This window comes from Microtus ochrogaster, unplaced genomic scaffold (genome assembly GCF_000317375.1).
Source record: "Microtus ochrogaster isolate Prairie Vole_2 unplaced genomic scaffold, MicOch1.0 UNK11, whole genome shotgun sequence".
NCBI classification, from domain to species: domain Eukaryota; kingdom Metazoa; phylum Chordata; class Mammalia; order Rodentia; family Cricetidae; genus Microtus; species Microtus ochrogaster.
In genome coordinates, this window is record NW_004949109.1 from 7,927,004 (window position 1) to 7,935,553 (window position 8,550).

Genomic DNA, 8,550 nt, shown 5'->3' on the forward strand with positions numbered 1-8,550 from the left:
CTGCCAGCCACATGGCACATTGGGCACTGACTCTCCTGCCTGCAGCTTTAGCTGGCCCTCAGATGCAGCAGGCTGCTGCTCAGCTTGTGACTTACACACCAGTCCACAGACTGCTGCCTGTGATCCCTGCAATACACACAGTCCATAACTCGCACTGACATAGAACTTTGGGTTTCCTCTTTATCCTGGGCCCCAACTCTTGGAATTGTTTGATCACCTTAATAACTGTTCTTAGTTTGTTAAACAAAGCACATTTTTTAGTACCTAAGTAAGCAGCACATGCTGTTCAGTGCTGATAGCGTCCCTCGGCCATGTGGCTGCAACTGTGACACCTGCTGGCCGATAACAACCATTACACCTACTTCAATTCATTGTAATTGCCTTATGACAAATAAGATCTGAAAAATTACAAAAAAATGACTGATACCATCCAGGTGTTCAATAATCATTTTGCTTATATTATGGAAGGTATTGTGTAATACTTAAGCTATTTTCCTTCCTATTGTTTGATTCTAGGAATTAGCTTTGTTTTCAATATTATCTCATTAAAAATGGCTCAATACTATGGAGAGAAAATTATCTGAAAGAATTGTGCTGTTGATTCTAACTGTCAGAATCTGTTGAAAAGTTATGATATATCTAAGGATGAAATGTTATCTTTACTGAACAAGTTGGAATCCTCAGTGAGGACATTAGAACAGAACACTGGACAGGAGATTCAGACTTTTAAAAAGGCAGTAGTAAAAAGATTTGAAAAGATTGAGGAATTTATTGAAATTGATGAGCAGGGACAGAAGGTACAAGGACAGAATTTAGCCTCATCAGTACATGCCAGACCATGGGATGACTTTACGAAGAGTTTCAACTGCATATCTGGTAATTTCCTCAGAAAGACCATCCATCTGGCACAAAGTACCCTAAGGTAGTCAAAGAATACGCATGGGAACCAATATGTATGAGTGATCTCAAAGAAATATTTTATTTTGTGGCTTCTGCCATCATCAGGATATAAAGCTCTCAAGTACTGCTTCAGCACCATGGCTGTCTACTCCCTACCGTGATGACCATGGACTCACCCTCTAAAACTGTATGCAAGCCCCCAATTAAATGCTTCCTCTTTTAAAAGTCACCTGCTTGTGGTGTCTCTTTATAGCAATAGAGCTGTAACCAAGACAGAAAAAGGAAACTGCTACAGGAGCTATGCCTTCAGAAGCAACCCTCTGAGTTAAAATGTAAGAAATCTCTAAGGAATTTACACTCAAGCACACACACACACACACACACACACACACACACACACACCCCTCACAGGGGCTGAAGGGATAGCTCAGCTGGCCAAATGCCTGCGTTCAGATTCCCAGCCCTCATATCAAAAAAGCCAAACATAGTAGCGTGCACCTACAATACTGGCACTGAGCAGAAGGAGCCAGGGAGATCACTGGGGCTTGCTGGCAACCAAGTCTAACTCAATCGACAAGTCGTGGGTTCTATGAGAGCCTTTGTCTGAAGAATAGGGCCAAGAGCAATCAAGTGAGACACCTGATGTGGCTGTTTGATCTCCAGATGTACACACACACATGTGCTTGTTCCCCCCCACACACACACAGACACAGACACACACACAGACACACAGACACACACACACACACACACACACACAGAAACCCCTACAAAATAAAAACACGTGCTAGGTCAATAAAGATTCGCGCATGTGTGACTCTGCATTTTTCTGCTCTCTTTTTTTCTCCTCTGACACACAAAGGGAAACCTTTGCCTTCCCTCACCATCTCTTACCTGCAGAATCAGGAGACTATACATGAGCCAAGGTCCTAAATGCACAGCAAAGGCAAAGACCTGGGCTTGAGGAAAGGTTTATTATTTCTCTTGGGGAAACCTCAAAACAGCCCGAGAAGCATTGCAAATGGTGGGGAGTCACTTTTAAGGGGAGGGGGTTACAAGAATCAGATTGCCTTTTAATGAAAATTTTGTGGATAGATTATATTTCTTTGAATTCAACTTTATACAGAGACTGCACTATATGGGAAATTGAGTTTATTGGAGTGATATATACATACATATAGCACACCATTACTTGTAATGTAAATATATGCAAATATTTAAGTAAATTATAAAGTCTTGTAAAGAAGCAGCAAAGGACTTTCTAGTCTCTTCCTGGATTGGAAGTCTCACTAGCGAGCCTGGAATAATAATACTGAAGGAACGATTTCATTAAAACCACTTTGAGACAGTGCATGGCATCCAGAAGACGGGACATAGTTCACAGTGACAGATGACAAGGACAGGTAACCCCAGTGGTGTGACACGACACCAAAAGAGAAGAAAATGTTAGCTCTCTTGGGCAGCTGGGAGGCTTTTCTGCGCATGCGTGTAAGGCACCTGGCGGCACCCTGAAAGCTCAGCGGGGTATGGAAATGTAGAGAGAAGTCATGCTGCCTGTCTGACTGGTGACCCCAGAACTGGAAGGCTGAGAGATGAGGAGGTGACTTCAGCCCCACCCATCCCTGGGTGCTCTGAAGACTGCAACAGGTCAATTCCGGATTCGGAGAAACAGGAGCTCTAGGGTACTATCCGAGAGCATAAATGGACAAAAACAAGACATCTCTGTGGAGAGGGACTTGGATTTATCAGTCTCTGCAGGAGAGCAATTCTTTCTGCATCTGCTCCACATTCCCTGGATGTTTCTCACTCTTTTCCCGTAAGAACTGTGCAAAGCAGCGGGGAAGTTTAGTTTTCTCCAAAGTAACTATTGCCTAAGCCTCTCTCTGGTGCCCAGTGTTGTGCTAGAAGCCATGGGATCTGAACACTCTGCAGTGTATGTTCTGATCATTGGCTCTTCAGGTCTGGTCAAGGAGAGATGTCATGTCTGGTGAGCATGGTGAGCAGTCATGACAATCTTCGGCTCAGTCGATTTTATTTTTGTTTTTGTTTTTCAAGACAGGGTTTCTCTGTAGCTTTTGAGCCTCTCCTGGAACTCGCTCTTGTAGACCAGGCTGGCCTTGAACTCACAGAGATCCACCTGCCTCTGCCTCCCGAGTGCTGGGATTAAAGGCGTGCGCCACCATCGCCTGGCTGGCTCAGAAGCTTTTTCTAACTGACTATCAAAGATTAAAGCTGAGTAATCCATGGATTTTTTTTCTACATCTACCTTTTTTTTTTATTTTGAGATCTTACGTAGCCCAGGCTATCTTACGTAGCCCAGGCTATCCTCTAACCTACATTCATTCTGCATCCGCCTTATGCACCCAACATGGCTCTGGCAGGCCTTGCCCTTCTCTTCCACTCCCTCTGCCTTGCTGAAACCATTAGATTACATCCTTAAAGCTGGCCAGCAAGGTCTATCCCCTTATTTGTCCACTTCCTCCTCCTGAGGTTGACCACCAAGGTCTGGCTGTCAAAGTATTGAAGTCCAACAAACAAAAGCCCCCCCCCACCTAATTAACATCCCCAATATGAGAAGGCGTGGCGGCCGCTTCCTGCCACCCAGCTCCCAGCCGCCTGGCTAACTTATGCCCCGAAATAACAACACACAAACTGTATTCATATAAACACTGCCTGGCCCATTATATCTGTCCTCTTCTTGGCTAACTCTCATATCTTGCTTAACCCATTTCTAATAATCTGTGTAGCACCACAATGTGGTGTCTTACCGGGAAAGATTCAGCATGGCTCCATCATGTCTGACCCAGAGAGGAGAGGCATGGCGTCTGTCCCACTTCCCTTCTTCCCAGCATTCTGTTCTGTCTACTCCACCTACCTAATTTTCTGTCCTATCAAAGGGCCAAGGCAGTCTCTTTATTAACCAATGAAATCAACACAAAACAGAAGACTCTCCCACATCCCCAATTAAAATGAAACACTTCATCCTTGGGGTTCCCCATTTTACCTTTATAAATTGCCATTTGCCTATGGCATGTCTGTTTCCTCCCCATTCCCTTCCCCTTCTCCCTCTTCCTTCTCTCCTGTCTTTGTCCCTTAGCCCTGCCCTCTGCCCTCTGCCCTCTGCCCTCTGGGGCAAGTCTCCTTTGTGCTGAGAGCTTGGTCTCTGGTGTCCTGAGCCCAGCTTACTCAGCTGTTCTTTAAACAAGTTATCTTTGAGAACTTTGTTCATGCCAACCTCTGTCCTGGGTCCGGAACAGAAAATAAATTTACCCAAAGTCAATATTCAGTCAGGTGCAGTGAAGTGGGCCTGTAATCCCAGCCCTTAGGAGGCTGAGGCAGGAGGATCTCAGGTTTGAGGCAAGCCTGGGCTACGTGACAAGACCCCATAAGAAAGTGGGATGGGGAGAGAGAGGGAGGAAGGGAGCGAGGAAGGAAAAAGCTAGAAATCCATTAAAAAATTCAGAGGAAGTTGATACATAATCAAACAAGCATGGTTCTGGTAATGGAGGAGAACAACTTAGACCCTGAGGCTGTGTGAGCCGACCAGGCATGAGACTCTGGCTAAATACATCCCATTGTCTCTCCTCCTCTACCTGAGTACTCTTGGCCTCCTACAGAGTCACTAAAGTCACAAAATCACAGGTGCAGATGACATCATTAGTCTCCTAAAACTCCCCTTTCCCTGTCCGTGCTAAGATGGAGCAGCAGCTTGTCCAGCTTTGGGTCCCAAGAGCTCCAGTTACAGTTCTGCACCGTGCCTTTCTAATCTCTGTGGTGGCACTGGACAAGCCTTTGCTCTCTCTGGACTCACCTTCTCAACTGTAAAATGGGCATAAGGAACCCAACCAGCACGTGAGACAGAATGCCCAAGCAATAAATGCCTGCTACTTTTAGTTACAACCCAGGCTGTTATTGTCTGGGAATAATAGGGAATCCTGAGTGCAGGAAAGTCGAGTTGTTTGTCTGGCATTTAGATCCATATTTGATTGTTTTTTTACATTGAAATTATGAAAATATTCTTGATATAAGAAAAAAGCAATGAAAATATGTTTATAAAAGAGAAAGGCAGGGCCTTTGGGGCTTGTGTAGATGAGGCATTTGATGGCAGAGTTTCCTGCACATTAGCTGTCTGTTTTGGCAACAGCCAAGGGAGTGGGGGCTCTTAAGTATCCTGTGTTTCTGGAAAGCCAGAGTCAGGCTCTCTGTTCCAGGAAGAGTGACGTTAGATGGCTCATTACATCCAGTAAATCCATTATCCTCTGTATCCAAGCTCTCTGGAGATGCTGGGCCACCAGTCCCATCGTGTTCTTGGCTCCCAGCTAGCTGTCCCTGACACTTGAGTTGAATCCAGAAAGCAGGCTGTGGCCAATGAATCTGCAGGATTTTGATGAGCCCATCAGCAGAGGGCTGTGTGTGTATGCAAGTGACCCCTCCAACCGAATGGTCCAGGGAGTCCAGCAGCCTCAAGTCGGAGGCTCAGAGGCTCAAATGGAGCTGTGTTTCCTCATCCTAACCTTGCAGGTGCCCTGCAGCTGTGCAGCAAAGTCTGAGTGTCAGCTTGTTTGTCTCGTTTCCTGCATCGGACCCTTAAGTGTCTTACGCATCACTGCAACAGCACCGGCATCCTGTGGTCTTTCCCCTATCCTTTATCACATTTATTCACTTGTGCGAGTGTGTGTGTGTGTGTGTGTGTGTGTGTGTGTGTGTGCGCGCACGAGCCCACCCTGCATGCTTGTGGAGGTTAGAGACAACTGGTCAGAGCGGTTTTCTCCACTGTGGTAGTTGCAGGGATTGGGTTTGCTTTAGCAGGCTTAGTAGCAAGAGCCTTTACCCTTACCAGTTGTGCCACCTTCCCGGCTTTCTCCCCCTCTTCGCATGAGAAGACGGGATGAGATTTAGAGAGGCTAAGTTCAAGGCCAGAACACTATATGTTTACATTTGCCATTTTCATTTTGTGTGTCTGTATGTGCAGGTGAAAACATACCTAGGTGCACATAGGAGCTCAGAGGAAAACGTGAGGCAGTTGGTTTTCTCCTTCCACTTTGTGGGCTCCAGGGTTTTTAAACCCAGGTCATCAGGCTTGGCAGCAAGTGCCCTTATCACCGAATCATCTCTCTGGCTTATGGCCAGTGAGATGACCAGTATTTAAAATAGCACTTCTCAACTTTGGCATCATTGGCAGCTTAGGCCAATAGTTGTCGGGGGAGAGCATGGTAGGATGTTAAACCACCTCTACCTTTACGCCTCTCCCTCCAGTTTTTGTAACCCAAAATGCCTCCTATGGGGGAGAAAAATGATCTTAGGTACAGAAATTCCTGACTCCAGAACCCTTGATCATCCACAATTGTGTTGCCGTTCACATACACCATATGATTTCTTTATTTTAAACACAAATGCGGAGGTGTGGTGGGTGGGGCTAGGCGTGGCAGGTGAAGCTCAGTACAGAGTGTGGGGTCAGCACCCTCCCCACCCAGATTAATATAAGAAAGAAATGTAAGCAAGCCTTCTCTTTTAAAAAAACAAACTTGTGTAGTATTATTGGAAATTGGCCTAACCCTAACAATGAAGCCTGTCCACTTCGTCTGTCATTATATTGTCACCCTCTTTTGATTTTGTTTTTAATCTTTTAGGGTCTCCAGGGACCCATTCACTCTCACACCTAATGATCCCTGGTTTCCTGGTCTCCCTAAACGTTGCCACAATCCTTTCCCAAAGCAGGGACTATGACTCCTGGGCTGAAGAGGCCAAGGCCCCTGAGATGCCACCGTGTATATCTTGGCATGTTTGCTGACAATGCCGACTCCATTTTTCCAAGAAGCACACTGTTTACAGAGGAGGTGTTTCTCCTGGATGCAAAGACAGCCGTAGACTTATTTTCTGGTTTATTACTAATGTATAAGTAAGTGCTTTAAAATGTATAACTACTCCGGTTTCCATTCCACCAGGGAGAGAACTGTAGACACATGGCCAAGTCACAGATAGCATTAAAAAGTCTGGAAAACCAGGATAAACGATCTGCATCGACTCATAGGACAGCAAGTACCGCGTACCTGGGATATCACCAGTCCTAACAGAGGGGCCTGGGAGTGAAAATACACACTGGGTTCCAAACTCACCATTTCCTAAATCAATATATTTAATTAGTTACATGCTAAAATGATACTTGGGGTATATTTTATTATGTAAAATATGTTATTAAATATTTATTTATTTATCTGTTTATTTGTTTATTTATTTGGAGACAGGGCCTTGCTGTGTAGCCTTGGCTGGCCTGGAACTAGCTATGTAAGTCATAGAGCTCTGCCTGCGTCTGCCTCCTGAGTGTTGGGATTAAAGGCATGCACTTCTGTGACCAGCAGGTTATTAAAATTTTAATCAGGGCCAGCAGATAAAAAGGCTTGTAAACAAGTCTGATAACCTGAAATTCATCTCTACATGGAGAAACTGGACGACTGCATGTTGTAGGTCCATGTATGTTTCTGGCTTGGCCCACATATGTCCCCCACCACAAATTAAATATATTAATTTTAGAATCGAAAACAGAAATATAGTAACTATATAGATTATTATGTTCTTATTTGATTGGTATTTCACTGACTTACTGTGCTGTCCCTTACTGTGACAAGATATTTGAGGCTGGGAACTTTATAAAGAAAAGGAGTTTCTTTAGCTCACAGTCTCTGGCTTCATTGACTGACAGCTGATGGCATCACAGTGGGATCACAGTGAGAGGAAGTGATACGTGAGGGAGCTGGAAAGAGGGACTGGGGATTAACGAGGGTCCATAAGAGCTTATCTCTCTCTTCAGTGGGCATACCCCAATGATGAAGAACCTTCCGAGGTCATGCCTTCGTAAGTCTCCACCCCTTTTAACATTGGCTCACTGGAGACTAAGTTTTCACTGCGTGAGTCCTCGCTGACATCACTCATGTCTTGGGCATTCTTCTGGCGTCCTCCTCAGCTCCCTGAGTTACACATTTCCAACAGGACATTGCTGCATTTCCCTGGAAGAAGCCCTGAGAATCCCGCCGTGAGCACGTAGTCAGGTCCTCAAAGACCTTGAAAACGCACCTCTCCAGCCTGCTCTTAAGAAGGCAGGAGCAAATGTTGCTACTAAAGAGGCGTTGTGTGTAGACAAACACCAAGTATAGAGACAGTGTGCAGAGAGAAGTGCAGACCTCTGCCTGCTGCCCTTAAAAAGGTCTCCTTGTACAGCTGGTGTCTGCCAGCATCTGGGAACCCAGGGGCAGGGCCGCAAAAGCTGAGAGAGCAGCCCTAAGCGCATGCGTAAACGACATGCTTTATGCTGAACATACGCCTCCCTTCCGCATCTACTGTTTCAACGCCAGGCTTTTTGTTTGTTTGTTTGTCTTTCAGTTCCAGACCCTAGCATCGGCTGTAGAAATTCTGTCTTGATTTATCACGACTTTGAGTACGGAGGGGCAGTCCTCGGTCATGAACAGTGAAACATGACCAAACTTGGTCCGGACCTTCAGAACAAGTCTTTGACTGGTAGGATGTGGTTCTAAGGTTTGTTTTTGTTTTTGTTTTGTTATTTTTTCTGCCTCTGGATATTACTATGGTAACTGCCATATCTGTGACACCTCCAGACTGAAGAGGAAATCCCCTGGGTGAAGTGGGCAGAGCAGG